Below are 22080 nucleotides of genomic sequence, written 5' to 3' on the forward strand. Positions count from 1 at the left end.
TAACTGACTCTGCTAATCCACTGTCACTGACTCTGCTAATACAATGTCACAAACCGACACTGCCAATCCACTGCTGCTTTCACTGCTAATCCACTGTCAACAACTGACACTGCTATTCCACTCTCACTAACTGGCACTGCTAATCCACTGTCACTGTCACTAACTGGCACTGCTAATCCACTGTCACTGACACTGCTAATCCAATACCACTAACCGACACTGCTAATCCAATACCACTAACCGACACTGCTAATCCAATGCCACTAACTGACAGTCCTAATCCACTGTCAATCAAAATGCTACTCTACTCTCACTATCTAACACTACTAATCCACTGTCATTGCTGTTCCAATGTCATTGACATTTCTAACCTAATATCAATAACTAGCATAACTAATCCACTGTCACTAACTGACACTGCTAATCCACACTCTATTAATCCACTGTCACGGACTGGCACTGCTAAACCACAGACACTGACATTTCTAATGCACTGTCACTGAATCTGCTAATCCACAATCACTAACAGGCACAGCTAACCCACTGTCACTGACTATCAACATCCTAGGGGCTACCATTGACCAGCAACTGAACTGGAGTAGCCATATAAATACCGTGGCTACAAGAGCAGGTCAGAGGCTAGAAATCCTGTGGTGAATAACTCACCTCCTGACTCCCCAAAGCCTGTCCACCATCTACAAGGTACAAGTCAGGAGTGTGATGGAATACTCTCCACTTGCCTGGATGGGTGCAGCTCCAACAACACTCAAGAAGCTCAACACCATCCAGAACAAAGCAGCCCGCTTGATTGGCACACCATCCACAAACATTCACTCCCTCCACCACCGACACACAGTGGCAGCAGTGTGTACCATCTACAAGATGCACTGCAGCAATGCACCAAGGCTCCTTAGACAGCACCTTCCAAACCTGTGACCTCTACCAACTAGAAGGACAAGGGCAGCAAATGCATGGGAACACCATCACCTGCAAGTTCCCCTCCAAGGCACACACCATCCTGACTTGGAACTATATCGCCGTTCCTTCACTGTTGCTGGGTCAAAATCCTGGAACTCCCTTAGTAACAGCACTGTGGGTGTAACTACCCCATACGGACTGCAGCGGTTCAAGAAGGTAGCTTACCACCACCTTCTCAAGGGCAATTAGGGATGGGCAATAAATGCTGGCATAGCCAGTGACGCCCACATCCCATGAATGAATTTAAAAAAACTGACACTGCCAATTCACTGACACTAACATTGCTAATCCACTGTCACTGACACTGCTAATCCAATGTCACTAACTAGCATTGCTAATCCACTGTCACTAACATTGCTAATCCACTGTCACTAACTGTCACTGCTAATCCACTGTCACTGTCACTTCTATTCCACTATGACTGTCCCTGCTAATCCACTGTTACTAACTGTCACTGCTAATCCACTGTCACTCACTTACATTTCTGGTCCAATGTCACTGACATTGCTAATGCACTGTCACATATGACACTGCTAATCCACTGCCCCTAGCTATCACTGCTAATCCAGTGTCACTGACACTGCTAATCCACTGTCAACGGCACTGTCACTAACTGGCATTGCTAGTCCACTGTCACTGAAAATGCTAATCTATTGTTACTAACAAACATTGCTAATCCAATGTCACTGACACTTCTAATCCAATGTCACTAACTAGCATTACTAATCCACTGTCACTAACTAACTCTACTAATCCACTGTCACTGTCACTGCTAATTTCTGTGCTGAGTGTGAAGAAGTGAGTTTGGTAAGTGAGTGAATTTTAAGGGTTAATCTCTCAAGACTAGTTTTGCTTACATCTACCAATTAATTGAAATTCCTGTTTCAGTTAAGCGGTAAGTTAGTTTTGAACAGGGGTATACTAACACTCTGAGAATAGCTGTAGCTAGTTAATTAGGTAACTAGCTTAAACTGGTTTCTGAGCTGTAGCAGAACTCTAGCAGAGCTGACACAACATTGTGTTCAGAGTATAAATTGAGGGGACTCTCAGTGCTGCTTGTCTGCATTGAGTGCTGCGGGAGGGCACAGAGTGTTAAGAAAGGAGTTTGGTAATTGAGGGAGTTCAGTAAGGAGGGGAAATATAAATGAAGAAAAAAATAAAATTGAGCGCACAGAGTGTAAAGTGGGAGTTTGGCACGTGAGGGAGGGGCGCCTTTCTTTCTTTCTTCTACCTTTTGTTCAGCCTCCAGTAGCTGCCTCTCTCTTTGGTACAGGGAAAGAAGCTGATTGGTGAGTAACTGGTAAGTTACTTTACTTCTCGTTGTAATACAAAGTTTTTAAAGTTACATTATGGCAGGTCAGCTCGGCCAAGTGGAATGTACATCCTGCGGTATGTGGGAAGTCATGGACGCATCACGTGTCCTAGACTAACACATCTGCAGGAAGTGTCACCGGCTGCAGAAGCTTGAGCTCCGGGTTTCAGAACTCGAGCGGTGGCTGGAGTCACTGTTGTGCATCCGCGAGGCAGCGGACTACGTGGATAGCACATTTAGAGAGGTGGTCACACCGCAGGTTAGGAGAATGCAGGCAGAGAGGGAATGAGTGACTTCCAGACAGTCGAAGAGAACCAGGCAGGCAGTGCAGGAGTCCCCTGAGTCTATCTTGCTTGCTAATCGTTTTTCCATTTTGGATACTGGTGAGGGTGATGGTTCCTCGGGGGAGTGCAGCCAGAGCAAAGTCCGTGGTACCACAGGTGGCTCAGCTGCACTGGAGGGGAGGAAGAAGAGTGGAAGAGCAATAGTGAAAGGGAATTTGATAGTCAGGTGAACAAACAGGTGTTTCTGCGGCAGTAAACGTGATTCCAGGATGGTGTGTTGCCTCCCTGGTGCCAGGGTCAAGGATGTCACGGTGTGGCTGCAGGACATCCTTCGGGGGGAGGGTGAACAGCCAGAGATCGTGGTCCACATTGGTACCAATGACATAGGTAGGAAGAGGGATGAGGTCCTGAAAGTAGATCTTAGGGAGTTAGGAAGGAAATTAAAAAGACGGACGTCCAAAGCAGTAATCTCAGGATTACTCCCAGTGCTAGTGAGCATAGGAATAGGAGGATTGATCAATTGAACACGTGGCTGGAGAATTGGTGTAGGAGGGAGGCCATCAGATTTCTGAGGCATTGGGACCAGTTCTGGGGCAGGTGGGACCTGTACAAGATGGAAGGGCTACACCTTAACAGGACCGGAACTAACATCCTCGCAGTGCGGTTGGGGAGGGTTTAAAATAGCTTGTCAGGGGGATGGGAACCTGAGGAGTAGCTCAAATTGGAAGGAAGTAAAGCTGGTAACAGGAGGTAGAAAAGTAGCAAGTGACAGTGGAAGTCAGGTGGAACAAAGGCGAGAATCAACTGGGCTTAGAATGCAAAATGTCAAGAAGACGAGGTTAAGGGCACTCTACCTGAATGCATGCAGCATTCGCAACAAGATAGCTGATTTAAAGGCCCAAATAGAGGTAAATGGGTATGATCTAATTGCCATAATGGAAACGTGGCTACAGGGTGACCAAGACTGGGAACTGAATATTCAAGGATATTTGACATTTAGGAAGGATAGGCCAAAAGGAACAGGAGGTGGTGTTGTGCTGATAATAAGGGATGGGATCAGTACATTAGTAAGGGAGGATCTCAGATTGGAAGAACAAAATGTTGAATCTGTTTGGGTGGAGCTAAGAAACAGCAAGGGGCAGCAAACATTGGGAGGAGTTGTTTACAGGCCACCAAACAGTAGTGATAGTGTGAGGCAAGATATTAATCAAGAGATTAGAGAAGTATGTGGCATGGGTAATACAGTAATCATGGGTGACTTCAATCTGCATATGAACTGGGTAAACCTAATGAGCACTAATGCTGTGGAGGATGAGTTTCTGAAGTGTGTTAGGGATGGTTTTCTAGAGCAATATGTTGAGGAAGCGACTAGAGAAAGGGCTATTTTAGATCTAATATTATATAATGAGAAAGAGTGACCATAATATGATAGAATTTTACATTATGTTTGAAAGTGAGGTAGTTCAATCTGAAACCAGGGTGTTAAATTTGAACAAAGGAAATTATGAAGGTATGAGGGGCAAATTGGCTGAGGTGGATTGGGAAAATACATTAAAAGGTATGAAAGTACATAGGCAATGGATAGTCTTTGAAGAAATATTACATAGTTTACAGCAACTATACATTCCTTCAAGGCACAAAAACGCCAAACATAAAGGCAGCCAACTGTGGATAACAAAGGAAGTTAAGGATTTTATAATATTAAAAGAAAAGGCCTATAAAGTTGCCAGAAATAGTAGTAAACCTGAGGATTGGGAGGATTTTAGAATACAGCAAAGCAGAACCAAGAAACTGATAGATTAAGGGAGAATAGAATTTGAATGTAAGCTAGCAAAAAATATAAAAATGGACTGTGAATGCTTCTACAGGTACGTAATGTAACAACCAGATGAGCAATGTGTCCAGGGGTGTTTTGCCATTTTCACCTGGTCTTATTGTAACAGGGTTTAATTTTAAACACACAGTGTTTTGAGCTTCCCCTTTGTGAATCCTTGTTCAAGGCTTTCAATTATAAGGCAAAGAAATTAGCACAAACAGGCTTTCTTTGGTTTAAAGAAGAAAGATGAGATTTATTAAACCTTAAACTTAAACTCTAATACAGTTCACGCCTACGGATACACAACGCGCTCATGCTAGCATGTACACGCGATACACACATGCAAATAGGGACAGAAAAGAGCAGAAGAAAAGATAAGTAGAACAGTTTTAGGCAACATCTGGTTACTGTTTCTCGAGCTCGCTGTAGTCTTTTATTGAAGATATGGTTTTGCGTTTCGTTGGGGCCCAGCAATCTTCTTAAAATCTTGTTCATGGAGGAAACCTTTCTCTCTCTGCGTTTCATGGGTTTTCACAAGATTCAGTTCCGTGGGAAGAGATGAAGGCAGACATACAGGAAAGAGACCTTCTCAGTCCATGAGCACATGGCATTCTCAGTTCCAATCCCTTGCCGGAAGTTCAAATTCAAAACTCCATCCAGCTAGTCAAGTGACTAAAACTGGTTTGACCACTTCCGTGTATTGGACAAGCAATGACTGGGTCCCCATTGTTTCAACATTGTCTGGTACTATGCAAATGTCCTTCCAGTCAGGGCTGGCAATGTTAAGTTTTTGTTCATGTGGGGAAATAATGTGTGCCTCAGTCTTTGCAGGTGGGGCGTTTGCCAGACACCTCTACATCCATGACACTAACTGATACTGCTAATCCACTGTCACTAACTGACACTGCTTATCCACTGTCACTGACACTGCTAATCCACTGTCACGAACTGACACTGCTTATCCACTGTCACTGACCCTGCTAATCCACTGTCACGAACTGACACTGCTTATCCACTGTCACTGACTGACACAGCTTATCCACTGTCACTGACCTGCTAATCCACTGTCACTAACTGACCCTGCTAATCCACTGTCACTAACTGACACTGCTTATCCACTGTCACTGACACTGCTAATCCACTGTCACGAACTGACACTGCTTATCCACTGTCACTGACACTGCTAATCCACTGTCACGAACTGACACTGCTTATCCACTGTCACTGACCCTGCTAATCCACTGTCACTAACTGACACTGCTTATCCACTGTCACTGACTGACACTGCTTATCCAATGTCACTGACCCTGCTAATCCACTGTCACTAACTGACACTGCTTATCCACTGTCACTGACTGACACTGCTTATCCACTGTCACTGACCCTGCTAATCCACTGTCACTAACTGACACTGCTTATCCACTGTCACTGACCCTGCTAATCCACTGTCACTAACTGACACTGCTAATCCAGTCATGGACCTTGCTAATCCACTGTCACTAACTGGCACTGCTTATCCACTGTCACTAACTGAGACTGTTTATCCACTGTCACTAACAGGCACTGCTAATCCACTGTCACTGACAGGCACTGCTAATCCACTGTCACTAACTGACACTGCTTATCCACTGTCACTGACCCTGCTAATCCACTGTCACTAACTGACACTGCTTATCCACTGTCACTGACTGACACTGCTTATCCACTGTCACTGACCCTGCTAATCCACTGTCACTAATTGACACTGCTTATCCACTGTCACTAACTGACACTGCTTATCCACTGTCACTGACTGACACTGCTTATCCACTGTCACTGACCCTGCTAATCCACTGTCACTAACTGACACTGCTTATCCACTGTCACTGACCCTGCTAATCCACTGTCACTAACTGACACTGCTTATCCACTGTCACTGACTGACACTGCTTATCCACAGTCACTGACTCTGCTAATCCACTGTCACTAACTGACACTTTTTATCCACTGTCACTGACTGACACTGCTTATCCACAGTCACTGACTCTGCTAATCCACTGTCACTAACTGACACTGCTTATCCACAGTCACTGACTCTGCTAATCCACTGTCACTAACTGACACTGCTTATCCACAGTCACTGACTCTGCTAATCCACTGTCACTAACTGACACTGCTAATCCAGTCATGGAGCTTGCTAATCCACTGTCACTAACAGGCACTGCTAATCCACTGTCACTGACAGGCACTGCTAATGCACAGTTACAGACTCCACTGATCCACTGTCATTAACTGACACTGCTAATCCACTGTCACTAACTGGCACAGATATTCCACTGTCACTGACACTGCTAATCCACTGTCACTAACTGGCACAGATATTCCACTGTCACTGACACTGCTAATCCACTGTCACGAACTGACCCTGTTTATCCACTGTCACTGACATTGCGAATCCACTGTCACCGACCCTGCTAATTCACTGTCACTGACAGACACTGCTAATCCACTGTCACTGACATTGCTAATCCACTGTCACTGACATTGCTAATCCACTGTCACTAACTGACACTGCTAATCCAGTGTCACCGACATTGCTAATCCACCATCACTGACATTGCTAATCCACTGTCACTAACTGACACTGCTAATCCAGTGTCACCGACCCTGCTAATCCACTGTGGCTAACTGACCCTGCTAATCCACTGTCGCTAACTGACACTGCTAATCCACTGTCACTGACATTGCTAATCTACTGTCACTGACATTGCTAATCCACTGTCACTAACTGACACTGCTAATCCAGTGTCACCGACCCTGCTAATCCACTGTGGCTAACTGACCCTGCTAATCCACTGTCACTATCTGACCCTGCTAATCCACTGTCGCTAACTGACTCTGCTAATCCACTGTCACTAACTGACCCTGCTAATCCACTGTCACTAACTGACACTGCTAATCCACTGTCACGAACTGACCCTGCTAATCCACTGTCGCTAACTGACACTGCTAATCCAGTGTCACCGACCCTGCTAATCCACTGTCACTAACTGACACTGCTAATCCAGTGTCACCGACCCTGCTAATCCACTGTCACTAACTGACACTGCTAATCCACTGTCACTGACACTGCTTATCCACTGTCACTGACATTGCGAATCCACTGTCACCGACCCTGCTAATTCACTGTCACTGACAGACACTGCTAATCCACTGTCACTGACATTGCTAATCCACTGTCACTGACATTGCTAATCCACTGTCACTGACACTGCTAATCCACTGTCACTGACATTGCTAATCCACTGTCACTAACTGACACTGCTAATCCAGTGTCACCGACCCTGCTAATCCACTGTCACTAACTGACACTGCTAATCCACTGTCACTAACTGGCAATGCTTATCCACTGTCCCGACACGGCTAATCCACTGTCACTGACAGACACTGTTTATCCACTGTCACTGACTCTGCTAATCCACTGTCACTAACTGACACTGCTTATCCACAGTCACTGACTCTGCTAATCCACTGTCACTAACTGACACTGCTAATCCAGTCATGGACCTTGCTAATCCACTGTCACTAACAGGCACTGCTAATCCACTGTCACTGTCAGGCACTGCTAATGCACAGTTACAGACTCCACTGATCCACTGTCATTAACTGACACTGCTAATCCACTGTCACTAACTGACACAGATATTCCACTGTCACTGACACTGCTAATCCACTGTCACTAACTGGCACAGATATTCCACTGTCACTGACACTGCTAATCCACTGTCACGAACTGACCCTGCTTATCCACTGTCACTGACATTGCAAATCCACTGTCACCGACCCTGCTAATTCACTGTCACTGACAGACACTGCTAATCCACTGTCACTGACATTGCTAATCCACTGTCACTGACATTGCTAATCCACTGTCACTAACTGACACTGCTAATCCAGTGTAACCGACATTGCTAATCCACTGTCACTGACATTGCTAATCCACTGTCACTAACTGACACTGCTAATCCACTGTCACTGACATTGCTAATCTACTGTCACTGACATTGCTAATCCACTGTCACTAACTGACACTGCTAATCCAGTGTCACCGACCCTGCTAATCCACTGTGGCTAACTGACCCTGCTAATCCACTGTCACTAACTGACACTGCTAATCCACTGTCACTGACATTGCTAATCTACTGTCACTGACATTGCTAATCCACTGTCACTAACTAACACTGCTAATCCAGTGTCACCGGCCCTGCTAATCCACTGTGGCTAATTGACCCTGCTAATCCACTGTCACTAACTGACCCTGCTAATCCACTGTCGCTAACTGACTCTGCTAATCCACTGTCACTAACTAACACTGCTAATCCACTGTCACTAACTGACACTGCTAATCCACTGTCGCTAACTGACCCTGCTAATCCACTGTCACTAACTGACACTGCTAATCCACTGTCTCTGACCCTGCTAATCCACTGTCGCTAACTGACACTGCTAATCCACTGTCACTAATTGACACTGCTAATCCACTGTCATTGACCCTGCTTATCCACTGTCACTGACCCTGCTAATCCACTGTCACTAACTGGCAATGCTTATCCACTGTCCCGACACGGCTAATCCACTGTCACTGACCGTCACTGCTAATCCACTGTCCCTGATACTGCTAATCCACTGTCACTAATTGACCCTGCTAATCCACTGTCACTAACTGACACTGCTAATCCACTGTCACTAATTGACACTGCTAATCCACTGTCATTGACCCTGCTTATCCACTGTCACTGACCCTGCTAATCCACTGTCACTAACTGACATTGGTAATCCACTGTCACTAACTGACACTGCTAATCCACTGTCTCTGACCCTGCTAATCCACTGTCGCTAACTGACCCTGCTAATCCACTGTCTCTGACCCTGCTAATCCACTGTCGCTAACTGACCCTGCTAATCCACTATTGCTAACTGATACTGATAATCCACTGTCACTGACTGACACTGCTAATCCACTGTCACTGACTGACACTGCTAATCCACTGTCTCTGACCCTGCTAATCCACTGTCGCTAACTGACCCTGCTAATCCACTATTGCTAACTGATACTGATAATCCACTGTCACTAACTGACACTGCTAATCCACTGTCTCTGACCCTGCTAATCCACTGCCGCTAATTGACACTGCTAATCCACTGAAATTAACTGACCCTCCTAATTCACTGTCACTGACCCTCCATTCCACTATTACCAACTGCTAATCCAATGTCACTGACATTGCTAATCCAACATCACTAAATGAGTGTGCCAGCTCACTGACACTAACTCACACTGTTAATCCACTGTCACTGACACTGCTAATTCACTGTCACTAATTGGCCCTGCTAATCCACTGTTACTGACAATGTTAATCCACTGTCACTGACACTGCTAATCCACTGTTACTGACAATGCTAATCCACTGTCACTGACACTGCTAATCCACTGTCATTAACTGACCCTGCTAATCCACTGTTACTGACACTGCTAATCCACTGTCATTAACTGACCCTGCTAATCCACTGTCACTGACACTGCTAATCCACTGTCACTGACACTGCTAATCCACTGTCATTAACTGACCCTGCTAATCCACTGTCACTGACGCTGCTAATCCACTGTCATTAACTGACCCTGCTAATCCACTGTCACTGACACTGCTAATCCACTGTCACTGACACTGCTAATCCACTGTCATTAACTGACCCTGCTAATCAACTGTCACTGACACTGCTAATCCACTGTCACTGACACTGCTAATCCACTGTCATTAACTGACCCTGCTAATCCACTGTCACTGACACTGCTAATCCACTGTCACTGACACTGCTAATCCACTGTCATTAACTGACCCTGCTAATCCACTGTCACTGACACTGCTAATCCACTGTCACTGACACTGCTAATCCACTGTCATTAACTGACCCTGCTAATCCACTGTCACTGACACTGCTAATCCACTGTCACTGACACTGCTAATCCACTGTCATTAACTGACCCTGCTAATCCACTGTCACTGACACTGCTAATCCACTGTCACTGACACTGCTAATCCACTGTCACTGACAATGCTAATCCACTGTCACTGACACTGCTGATCCACTGTCACTAACTGACACTGCTAATCCACTGTCACTGACACTGCTAATCCACTGTCACTAACTGACACTGCTAATCCACTGTCACTGACACTGCTAATCCACTGTTACTGACAATGCTAATCCACTGTCACTGACACTGCTAATCCACTGTCACTGACACTGCTAATCCACTGTCACTGACACTGCTAATACACGGTCAAAAGTGTAAATAGTCTAATTTTTGGGTAATTTAAGGGAGTAAAAACAGAGTTAAAAAAAACAAAGAGTGATATCACAGGAAAACCACAAGTTCATTGGTTGGTTAGTAATTGCTAATTTGAATTGTCTATTCTAAGTTGATTTCAGATTAAAGGTGAATAGGAGAAATATTTTACAGATTCCAAACTAAAGACCAATCGGAAATTTTAAAAAACAAATTAAAATCTTATTTAATAAATTGTCCCTGCATGATGTAGGAGCTGGTGGACCCCATTGTGGTTCCTAGTGACCACATCTGTAGCAAGTGTTGGCTGCTCAAGGAACTCCGTCTCAGAGTTGATGAGCTGGGGGTCTGAGCTTCGGACACTGCGACACATCAGGGAGGGGGAGATTTACCTGGATGCCGTGTTTCAGGAGACAGTCACACCCCTTAGATTAACTACCTTGAATTCGGCAGTGGTCAGAGACAGGAGGCTGTGTCTATGAGTGAGGCAGGCAGAGGGATCCAGGAGGGAGTGTTGCAGGAGCCTCAGCCATTGTCCTTGTCCAACAGGTTCAAGATTCTTGCTCCCTGTGTGGATGAGAGCAAGGACTGTAGGGAGGTTGAGAAAACTGACCATAGCACCATGGTACAGGGAGCTATTCAAGTGGGGGGAGAAAAGAGAAATGTAGTCGTAATCGGGGATAGTATAGTTAGGGGCTTAGACACTGTTCTCTGTGGCCAGGATCGAGAGTCCTGAAGGCTGTGTTGCCTACCTGGTGTCAGGATATCTCATCTGGGCTGCAGGGGAACTTGGAGTGAGAGGGGAAAGATCCAGTTGTCATGGTCCACGTAGGTACCAACGATATAGGTAGAACGAGGATAGAGGTTCTGCTGAGGAAATATGAGCATCTAGGGGCTAAATTAAAAAGCAGAACCAAAAAGGTAATAATCTCCGGATTACTACCTGAGCCACAAGCTAATTGGCACAGGGTCAATAAGATTGAAGAGGTAAATGTATGGGTCAAAGATTGGTGTGGGAGGAATGGGTTTGAATTCATGGGACATTGGCACCAGTACTGGGGAAGGAGGGAGCTGTTCCGATGGGACGGGCTCCATCTGAATCATGCTGGGACCAGAGTCCTGGCGAATCGCATAACTAGGGCTGTAGATAGGGCTTTAAACTAAATAGTGGGGGGGAGTTGCATGAAAAATTTGGAAGTCAAAGTTAAAGGAGAAGGTAGGTGTGCAGGTTAGTGATGAGGCTGATTGTTACCAGAAAATAAAAGGTAGGGACAGAACGTGTGAACATCATATTGCACCAAGGAATTGTACAAAAGTCGGGAAATTTGATAATAGAACAAACTTAAAGGCTTTGTATCTGAATGCACGAAGCAATCGGAATAACATTAATGAGTTTACAGCGCAAATAGAGACGAATGGGTATAATTTAGTGGCGATTACTGAGACGTGGTTGCAGGGAAACCAGATTTGGGAATTGAATATCCAAGGGTACTCAGTATTTCAGAAGGATAGGCAGGAAGGAAAAGGAGGTGGTGTAGCTTTGTTAGTAAAGGAAGAGATCAGTGCTGTAGTGAGAAATGATATAGGTGCTGGAGATCAAGATATAAAATCAGTTTGGGTAGAAATAAGAAATAGCAAGGGAAAGAAGACCCTGTTGGGTGTAATCTATAGGTCCCCAAACAATAGTTCCGCAGTGGGGCACAGTATAAACCAGGAAATACTGGGGGCTTGTAAGAAAGGTATGGCAATAATCATACGTGATTTTAATATGCATATAGACTGGATTAATCAAATTGGCAAGGGTAGCCTGAATGTATTAGAGATTGTTTTTTGGAGCAATATGTTGTGGAACCAACCAGGGAGCAGGCTATTCTAGATTTGGTATTATGTAATGAGGTGGGATTAATTAATGATCTCATAGTTAAGGATCCTCGAGGGAAGAGTGATCATAGCATGCTAGAATTTCAAATTCAGTTTGAAGGCGAGAAACTGGAGTCCCACACTAACATTCTGGAGTTAACAAAGGTAATTACATAGGCATGAGGACAGATTTGGCCCTAGTGGACTGGGCAGGAAGACTAAAAGGTATTATAGTTGATGAGCATGAGCAGTGGCAGATGTTTAAGGAGATATTCAATTCCTCCCAACTAAAATATATTCCAGAGAGGAAGAAAGATTGTAAGAGGGGGAAAAACATCCTTGGCTAAGCAAGGAAGTTAAGGATAACATAAAGACAAAAACTAAGTCATACCATATTGCAAAGGCCAGTAGCAGGCTGGATGATTTGGGAAACTTTTAAAGATCAACAAAGGGTTACTAAAAAAGTAATAAAAAGAGCAAAGGTAAATTATGAAAGAAAACTAGCGCAAAATATAAAAACAGTTAGCAAAAGCTTCTATAAGTATATAAAAGGGAAGAGAGTAGCTAAAGTGAATGTTGGTCCCTTGGAGGATGAGACTGGTGAGTTAATAGAGGGGAACACAGAAATGGCGGAGACACTAAATCAGTATTTTGCCTCACTTTTCACGGTGGAGGACACGAGTACCGTCCCAATAGTAACAGGTAATGCAGAGGTTATAGAAAGGATGGAACTTAGAACAATCATCATCACTAGGGAAAAAGTACTGAGCAAACTATTGGGATTGAAGGCAGACAAGTCCCCAGGGCCTGATGGCCTCCATCCTTGGGTCCTAAAGGAAGTGGCAGCAGAGATAGTGGATCCATTGGTTATAATATTCCAAAATTCCCTGGATGTGGGAAAGGTTCCAGTGGATTGGAAAAATACTAATATAACGCCCTTATTCAAAAAGGGAGGGAGGCAGAAAGTAGGAAACCATAGGCCAGTTAGTTTAACATCTGTCGTTGGGAAATTGTTACAATGCATTATGAAGGAAGTAATAACAGGACATTTAGAAAGTCAAAACGCAATCCAACAGTCAGCATGGTTTTATGAAGAGTAAATCGTATTTGACGAAAATGCTAGAGTTCTTCGAAGATGTAACAAGCAAAGTGGATAATGGGGATCCTGGAGATGTAGTAAATCTGGACTTCCAGAAGGCATTTGATAAGGTGCCACACAAAAGGTTAATACACAAGGTAAGATCACACGGGGTTAGGGGCAATTTATTAGCTTGGATAGAGGATTGGCTAACCAACAGAAAACAGAGTCGGGATAAATGGGTCCTTTTCTGGTTGGCAAGATGTAACTAGTGGGATGCCATAGGGTTCGGTCCTCGGCCCCAACTATTTACTATCTAAATGAATGACTTGGATGCAGGGATAGAAGATACTATAGCCAAATTTGCAGATGACACTAAAATAGGTGGGACAGTAAGTTGTAATAAAGAAATAAGAAATTTACAAATGGATATGGATAGATTAGGTGAACGGGCCAAAATTTGGCAGATGGAGTTTAACGTGGATAAGTGTGAGGTTATCCATTTTGGTCGGAAGAATAGAAAGGCAAATTATTATCTAAATGGAGAGAAACTTCAGAGTGCTTCGGTGCAGAGGGATCTGGGTGTCCACGTGCATGAATCGCAGAAAACTAGTATGCAGGTACAGTAGGTAATAAGGAAGGCAAATGGAATTTTGGCATTTATTGCAAAAGGAATAGAGTATAAAAGTAGGGAGGTGTTGCTGCAACTGTACAAGGCATTAGTGAGACCACATCTGGAGTATTGCGTACAGTTTTGGTCCCCTTACTTGAGGAGGGATGTAGTTGCATTGGAGGCAGTTCAGAGGAGGTTCACTAGATTGATTCCAGAGATGAGGGGTTTGTCTTATGAAGAGAGATTGAGCAATTTCGGTCTTTACTCTCTAGAGTTTAGAAGAATGAGATGAAATCTAATTGAGGTATATAAGATGATTAAAGGGATTGACAAAGTAGATGTAGAGAGGATGTTTCCTCTGGTGGGGCAATCTAGAACAAGAGGTCATAGTATTAGGAGAAGGGGTAGCAGATTTAAAACAGAGATGAGGAGAAATTACTTCCCTCAAAGGGTCGTGAGTCTGTGGAACTCACTGCCCCAGAGTGCGGTGGATGCCAGGAAATTGAGTAAATTTAAGGAGGAGATAGACAGATTTTTAATTAGTAATGGGTTGAAGGGTTATGGAGAATGGGCAGAAAAGTGGAGTTGAGGCTGAGATGAGATCAGCCATGATCGTATTGGATGGCAGAGCAGGATCGAGGAGCTGAATTGCCCACTCCTGTTCCTAGTTCTTATGTCCTTATGTTCTTCTGTCACTAACTGACCCTGCTAATCCACTGTCACTGACACTGCTAATCCACTATCACTAGCTGACACTGCTAATCTTCTGTTGCTAACTGATCCTGCTAATCCACTGTCACTGACTGACACTGCCAATCCACTGTCACTGACACTGCTAATCCACTGTCACTAACTGACACTGCTAATCCACTGTTGCTAACTGACTCTGCTAATCCAATGTCAATACCTGGCACAGATAATCCACTGTCACTGAATCTATTAATCCACCATCACTGACTGACACTGCTAATCCATTGTCCCTGGCACTGCTAATACATTGTCACTAACTGACACTGCTAACCCACCGTCACTGACACTGCTAATCCACTGTCACTAACAGACACTGCTAATCCACTGTCACTAACAGACACTGCTAACCCACCATCACTGACACTGCTAATCCACTGTCACTAACAGACACTGCTAATCCATTGTCACTAACAGACACTGCTAATCCACTGTCACTAACTGACACTGCTAACCCACCATCACTGACACTGCTAATCCAGTGTCACTAACTGACACTGCTAATCCACTGTCACGAACAGACACTGCTAATCCACTGTCACTAACTGACACTGCTAACCCACCATCACTGACACTGCTAACCCACCGTCACTGACACTGCTAATCCACTGTCACTAACAGACACTGCTAATCCACTGTCACTAACTGACACTGCTAACCCACCATCACTGACACTGCTAATCCACTGTCACTAACAGACATTGCTAATCCACTGTCACTAACTGACACTGCTAACCCACCGTTACTGACACTGCTAATCCACTGTCACTAACAGACACTGCTAATCCATTGTCACTAACAGACACTGCTAATCCACTGTCACTAACTGACACTGCTAACCCACCATCACTGACACTGCTAATCCAGTGTCACTAACTGATACTGCTAATCCACTGTCACTAACAGACACTGCTAATCCACTGTCACTAACTGACACTGCTAACCCACCATCACTGACACTGCTAACCCACCGTCACTGACACTGCTAATCCACTGTCACTAACAGACACTGCTAATCCACTGTCACTAACTGACACTGCTAACCCACCATCACTGACACTGCTAATCCACTGTCACTAACAGACATTGCTAATCCACTGTCACTAACTGACACTGCTAACCCACCGTTACTGACACTGCTAATCCACTGTCACTAACTGACACTGCTAATCCACTGTCACTAACTGACACTGCTAACCCACCGTTACTGACACTGCCAATCCACTGTCACTAACTGACACTGCTAATCCACTGTCACTAACTGACACTGCTAACCCACCATCACTGACACTGCTAATCCACTGTCACTAACAGACACTGCTAATCCACTGTCACTAACTGACACTGCTAACCCACCGTTACTGACACTGCTAATCCACTGTCACTAACTGACACTGCTAATCCACTGTCACTAACTGACACTGCTAACCGACCGTTACTGACACTGCTAATCCACTGTTACTAACTGACACTGCTAATCCACTGTCACTAACTGACACTGCTAACCCACCATCACTGACACTGCTAATCCACTGTCACTAACTGACACTGCTAATCCACTGTCACTAACTGACACTGCTAATCCATTGTCACTACCTGACACTGCTAACCCACCATCACTGACACTGCTAATCCACTGTCACTAACTGACACTGCTAATCCACAGTCACTAACTGACACTGCTAACCCACCATCACTGACACTGCTAATCCACTGTCACTAACTGACACTGCTAATCCACTGTCACTAACTGACACTGCTAATCCACTGTCACTAACTGACACTGCTAACCCACCATCACTGACACTGCTAATCCACTGTCACTAACTGACACTGCTAATCCACTGTCACTAACTGACACTGCTAACCCACCATCACTGACACTGCTAATCCACTGTCACTAACTGACACTGCTAATCCACTGTCACTAACTGACACTGCTAATCCACTGTCACTAACTGACACTGCTAATCCATTGTCACTAACTGACACTGCTAATCCACTGTCACTAACTGACACTGCTAACCCACCGTTACTGACACTGCTAATCCACTGTCACTAACAGACACTGCTAATCCACTGTCACTAACTGACACTGCTAACCCACCATCACTGCCACTGCTAATCCACTGTCACTAACTGACACTGCTAATCCACTGTCACTAACTGACACTGCTAACCCACCGTTACTGACACTGCTAATCCACTGTCACTAACTGACACTGCTAATCCACTGTCACTAACTGACACTGCTAACCCACCATTACTGACACTGCTAATCCACTGTCACTAACTGACACTGCTAATCCACTGTCACTAACTGACACTGCTAACCCACCGTTACTGACACTGCTAATCCACTGTCACTAACTGACACTGCTAACCCACCGTTACTGACACTGCTAATCCACTGTCACTAACTGACACTGCTAATCCACTGTCACTAACTGACACTGCTAACCCACCATCACTGACACTGCTAATCCACTGTCACTAGCTGGCACTGCAAATCCACTGCCCCTGACACTGCTAATCCACTGTCACTAACTGACACTGCTAACCCACCATCACTGAAACTGCTAATCCACTGTCACTAACTGACACTGCTAACCCACCATCACTGACACTGCTAATCCACTGTCACTAACTGACACTGCTAATCCATTGTCACTAACTGACACTGCTAACCCACCATCACTGACACTGCTAATCCACTGTCCCTGACACTGCTAATCCACTGTCCCTGACACTGCTAATCCACTGTCACTAACTGACACTGCTAATCCATTGTCACTAACTGACACTGCTAACCCACCATCACTGACACTGCTAATCCACTGTCACTAACTGACACTGCTAACCCACCATCACTGACACTGCTAATCCACTGTCACTAACTGACACTGCTAATCCACTGTCACTAACTGACACTGCTAATCCATTGTCACTAACTGACACTGCTAACCCACCATCACTGACACTGCTAATCCACTGTCACTGACATTACTAATCCACTGTCACTAACTGACACTGCTAATCCACTGTCACTAACTGACACTGCTAACCCACCATTACTGACACTGCTAATCCACTGTCACTAACTGACACTGCTAATCCACTGTCACTAACTGACACTGCTAACACACCGTTACTAACACTGCTAATCCACTGTCACTAACTGACACTGCTAACCCACCGTTACTAACACTGCTAACCCACTGTCACTAACTGACACTGCTAACCCACCGTTCCTGACACTGCTAATCCACTGTCACTAACTGACACTGCTAACCCACCATCACTGACACTGCTAATCCACTGTCACTAACTGACACTGCTAATCCATTGTCACTAACTGACACTGCTAACCCACCGTCACTGACACTGCTAATCCACTGTCACTAACTGACACTGCTAATCCATTGTCACTAACTGACACTGCTAACCCACCATCACTGACACTGCTAATCCACTGTCACTGACATTACTAATCCACTGTCACTAACTGACACTGCTGATCCACTATCACTAACTGACACTGCTAACCCACCGTTACTGACACTGCTAATCCACTGTCACTAACTGACACTGCTAATCCACTGTCACTAACTGACACTGCTAACCCACCATCACTGACACTGCTAATCCACTGTCACTAGCTGGCACTGCAAATCCACTGCCCCTGACACTGCTAATCCACTGTCACTAACTGACACTGCTAACCCACCATCACTGAAACTGCTAATCCACTGTCACTAACTGACACTGCTAACCCACCATCACTGACACTGCTAATCCACTGTCACTAACTGACACTGCTAATCCATTGTCACTAACTGACACTGCTAACCCACCATCACTGACACTGCTAATCCACTGTCCCTGACACTGCTAATCCACTGTCCCTGACACTGCTAATCCACTGTCACTAACTGACACTGCTAATCCATTGTCACTAACTGACACTGCTAACCCACCATCACTGACACTGCTAATCCACTGTCACTAACTGACACTGCTAACCCACCATCACTGACACTGCTAATCCACTGTCACTAACTGACACTGCTAATCCACTGTCACTAACTGACACTGCTAATCCATTGTCACTAACTGACACTGCTAACCCACCATCACTGACACTGCTAATCCACTGTCACTGACATTACTAATCCACTGTCACTAACTGACACTGCTAATCCACTGTCACTAACTGACACTGCTAACCCACCATTACTGACACTGCTAATCCACTGTCACTAACTGACACTGCTAATCCACTGTCACTAACTGACACTGCTAACCCACCGTTACTAACACTGCTAATCCACTGTCACTAACTGACACTGCTAACCCACCGTTACTAACACTGCTAACCCACTGTCACTAACTGACACTGCTAACCCACCGTTCCTGACACTGCTAATCCACTGTCACTAACTGACACTGCTAACCCACCGTTACTAACACTGCTAACCCACTGTCACTAACTGACACTGCTAACCCACCGTTCCTGACACTGCTAATCCACTGTCACTAACTGACACTGCTAACCCACCGTTACTAACACTGCTAACCCACTGTCACTAACTGACACTGCTAACCCACCGTTCCTGACACTGCTAATCCACTGTCACTAACTGACACTGCTATTCCATTGTCACTAACTGACACTGCTAACCCACCGTCACTGACACTGCTAATCCACTGTCACTAACTGACACTGCTAATCCATTGTCACTAACTGACACTGCTAACCCACCATCACTGACACTGCTAATCCACTGTCACTGACATTACTAATCCACTGTCACTAACTGACACTGCTGATCCACTATCACTAACTGACCCTGCTAATCCAATGTCACCGACCTTGCTAATCCACTGTCACTAACTGGCACAAATAATCCACTGTCACTAACTGACACTGCTAATCCACTATCACCACTAATTTACTGTCATTAACTGACCCTGCTAATCCACTGTCACTAGCTGGCACTGCAAATCCACTGTCCCTAACACTGCTAATCCACTGTCACTAACTGACCCTCCTAATTCACTGTCACCAACTGACACTGCTAATCCACTGTCACTAGCTGGCACTGCTAATCCACTGTCACTGACACTGCTAATCCACTGTCACTAGCTGACACTGCTAATCCACTGACACTGCTAATCCACTGTCACTAACTGACACTGCTAATCCACTGTCACTGACACTGCTAATCTACTGTCACTAGCTGACACTGCTAATCCACTGTCACTGACACTGCTAATCCACTGTCACTAACTGACCCTCCTAATTCACTGTCACTAGCTGGCACTGCTAATCCACTGTCACTGACTGACCCTGCTAATCCACTGTCACTGACACTGCTAAACCACTGTCACTGACACTGCTAAACCACTGTCACTAGCTGGCACTGTTGCTCCTAATCTGATGGGGATAGGTGTTAATTGTGTGTGTCCTACTGCCCATTGCACTATGTTGCCAGTTTCTCACATTGTTACCAGTACTATCACCCTGCAGAATTTGCGGCTCTAAGTTGTTGTTTAATTGTATCGTTCCAGAAGCTCTTTGAAAACTTAAGATGTGATTTCCACCCACGTAAGTGTAAACCAGATGGTACCAGTCTCAGTTACAGATTTGCAGAAACACAGGCAGCCACCAAAAACCGGTTCAACTGGAACATAGTGAAAATCATACACACCACGGAATTCCTCTCACCCTTCGAAACTGCGAGTTCTGACATTGCTCAATGCTCATCACACCATCTCCTCCTCCAACTCATTCTCTCCTGCTCTGATTCAAAGCCATGGATTTTATCACCACCCTCACCATTCCCTTCCTCTTACAGTCTGCAGACAGTTAAAACCCATGGTTAGTCTAGCCTCATGGCCACTTGTCTTCCTTCCTACTCTTTCAAACCTTGGAGGTGCTCCTTGGCGTGAGGCTTAGTTTCCCAATAATTAAAAGAACCTCCCAACTGCCCTGCCAGCCTCCTCCCACCCCCAATTCCAAACCAGTTCGGACATCCAGTGAATCAAAAGGAGACAACTCTGATCTTTCTGCCTCCTGATGTCAAGCTTCATTTTCTTTCACAGTAGATTCTTCTTGTTGTTTGAAAGATGTGGGGAAGAAGTGGGCACCCTAGACACCCCACACGTGTCTAATCAGTTGGAGCACAGATAACCAGTAGCTGGACTTAAAAAGCCTGGTTGATAATTATTAAAATCTCTAACAGTCACTGAATATGGGCGATTTTGGAAAATCTGGGCTCACGTGCAAAAGTTTCCTCTATTGTATTGCTCAGAAAGTTTGCTGGTCGGGTAAGCCCCAATTAATTTCCACTTGCAGACAAGCCCTTCTCCCACCCACTGTGACTATTCAGCATGATCCTCAATCTGTGCTGGGTTAGTGGATCTCAAACACGGTAGCACCCAGAGTTGGGAGATGAGAATGAAAGCACAAGTCCTACTCCTGACCACCACCCAGTCACCCGCTTTCCAAAAGGGGACAGCGGGTGAAGGCAGAACCAAGATCAAGCTGCGTTCTTCCTTGTGGCCAAATAGCCTGCCAGCATTCATATACACACCAAGAATAGCTACTCACATCAGGGCAATGAAGGGTGGGCAGGACCTGTGGAACCGTATCCCAGCAGGAGCGGGCACCTTCAGGGGGATGGGAGAGAAGTGGGGGAGTGGCGGAAGGAGAAAATTGAACAGGCAGAAAAGCATTCACATTCTCTCATTATAGCTCCTGGCCTACTAGCTTCTGTCTTTTCTGTAGCCAGGGTGTTGGAACTGTTGAAAGGGAAAAGCTTTATGTGCACGACTTCACAAAGAAGCACTTCAAACTTGCATCAAAATATTTGATGCCTGCCTCCTTCCTCAGCCCCAAATAATTATGCACCGTTAAATCACCTCTCTCTGTCTACAATATATTCAGAGGGTCCATGCGCTTTCTCCTAGTATGAATCAAACTGTCAATTTACAATCAGAATGATACCAGGCCTAGAAGGGTTAAATTATGAGAACAGGTTGCATGGACTAGGCTTGTATTC

The 22080-nt window shown here is 45.1% G+C and overlaps 1 protein-coding gene across 2 annotated transcripts in view; it reads right to left on the reverse strand.

Moving 5' to 3' along the window:
• The window catches only part of tmem178bb (transmembrane protein 178Bb), a 482397-nt gene that overhangs the window by 459486 nt on the left and 831 nt on the right, over window positions 1–22080 (reverse strand). The gene's annotated exons all lie outside the window — the stretch shown is intronic.

The sequence above is a fragment of the Heterodontus francisci genome, chromosome 18 (genome assembly GCF_036365525.1).
Source record: "Heterodontus francisci isolate sHetFra1 chromosome 18, sHetFra1.hap1, whole genome shotgun sequence".
NCBI classification, from domain to species: domain Eukaryota; kingdom Metazoa; phylum Chordata; class Chondrichthyes; order Heterodontiformes; family Heterodontidae; genus Heterodontus; species Heterodontus francisci.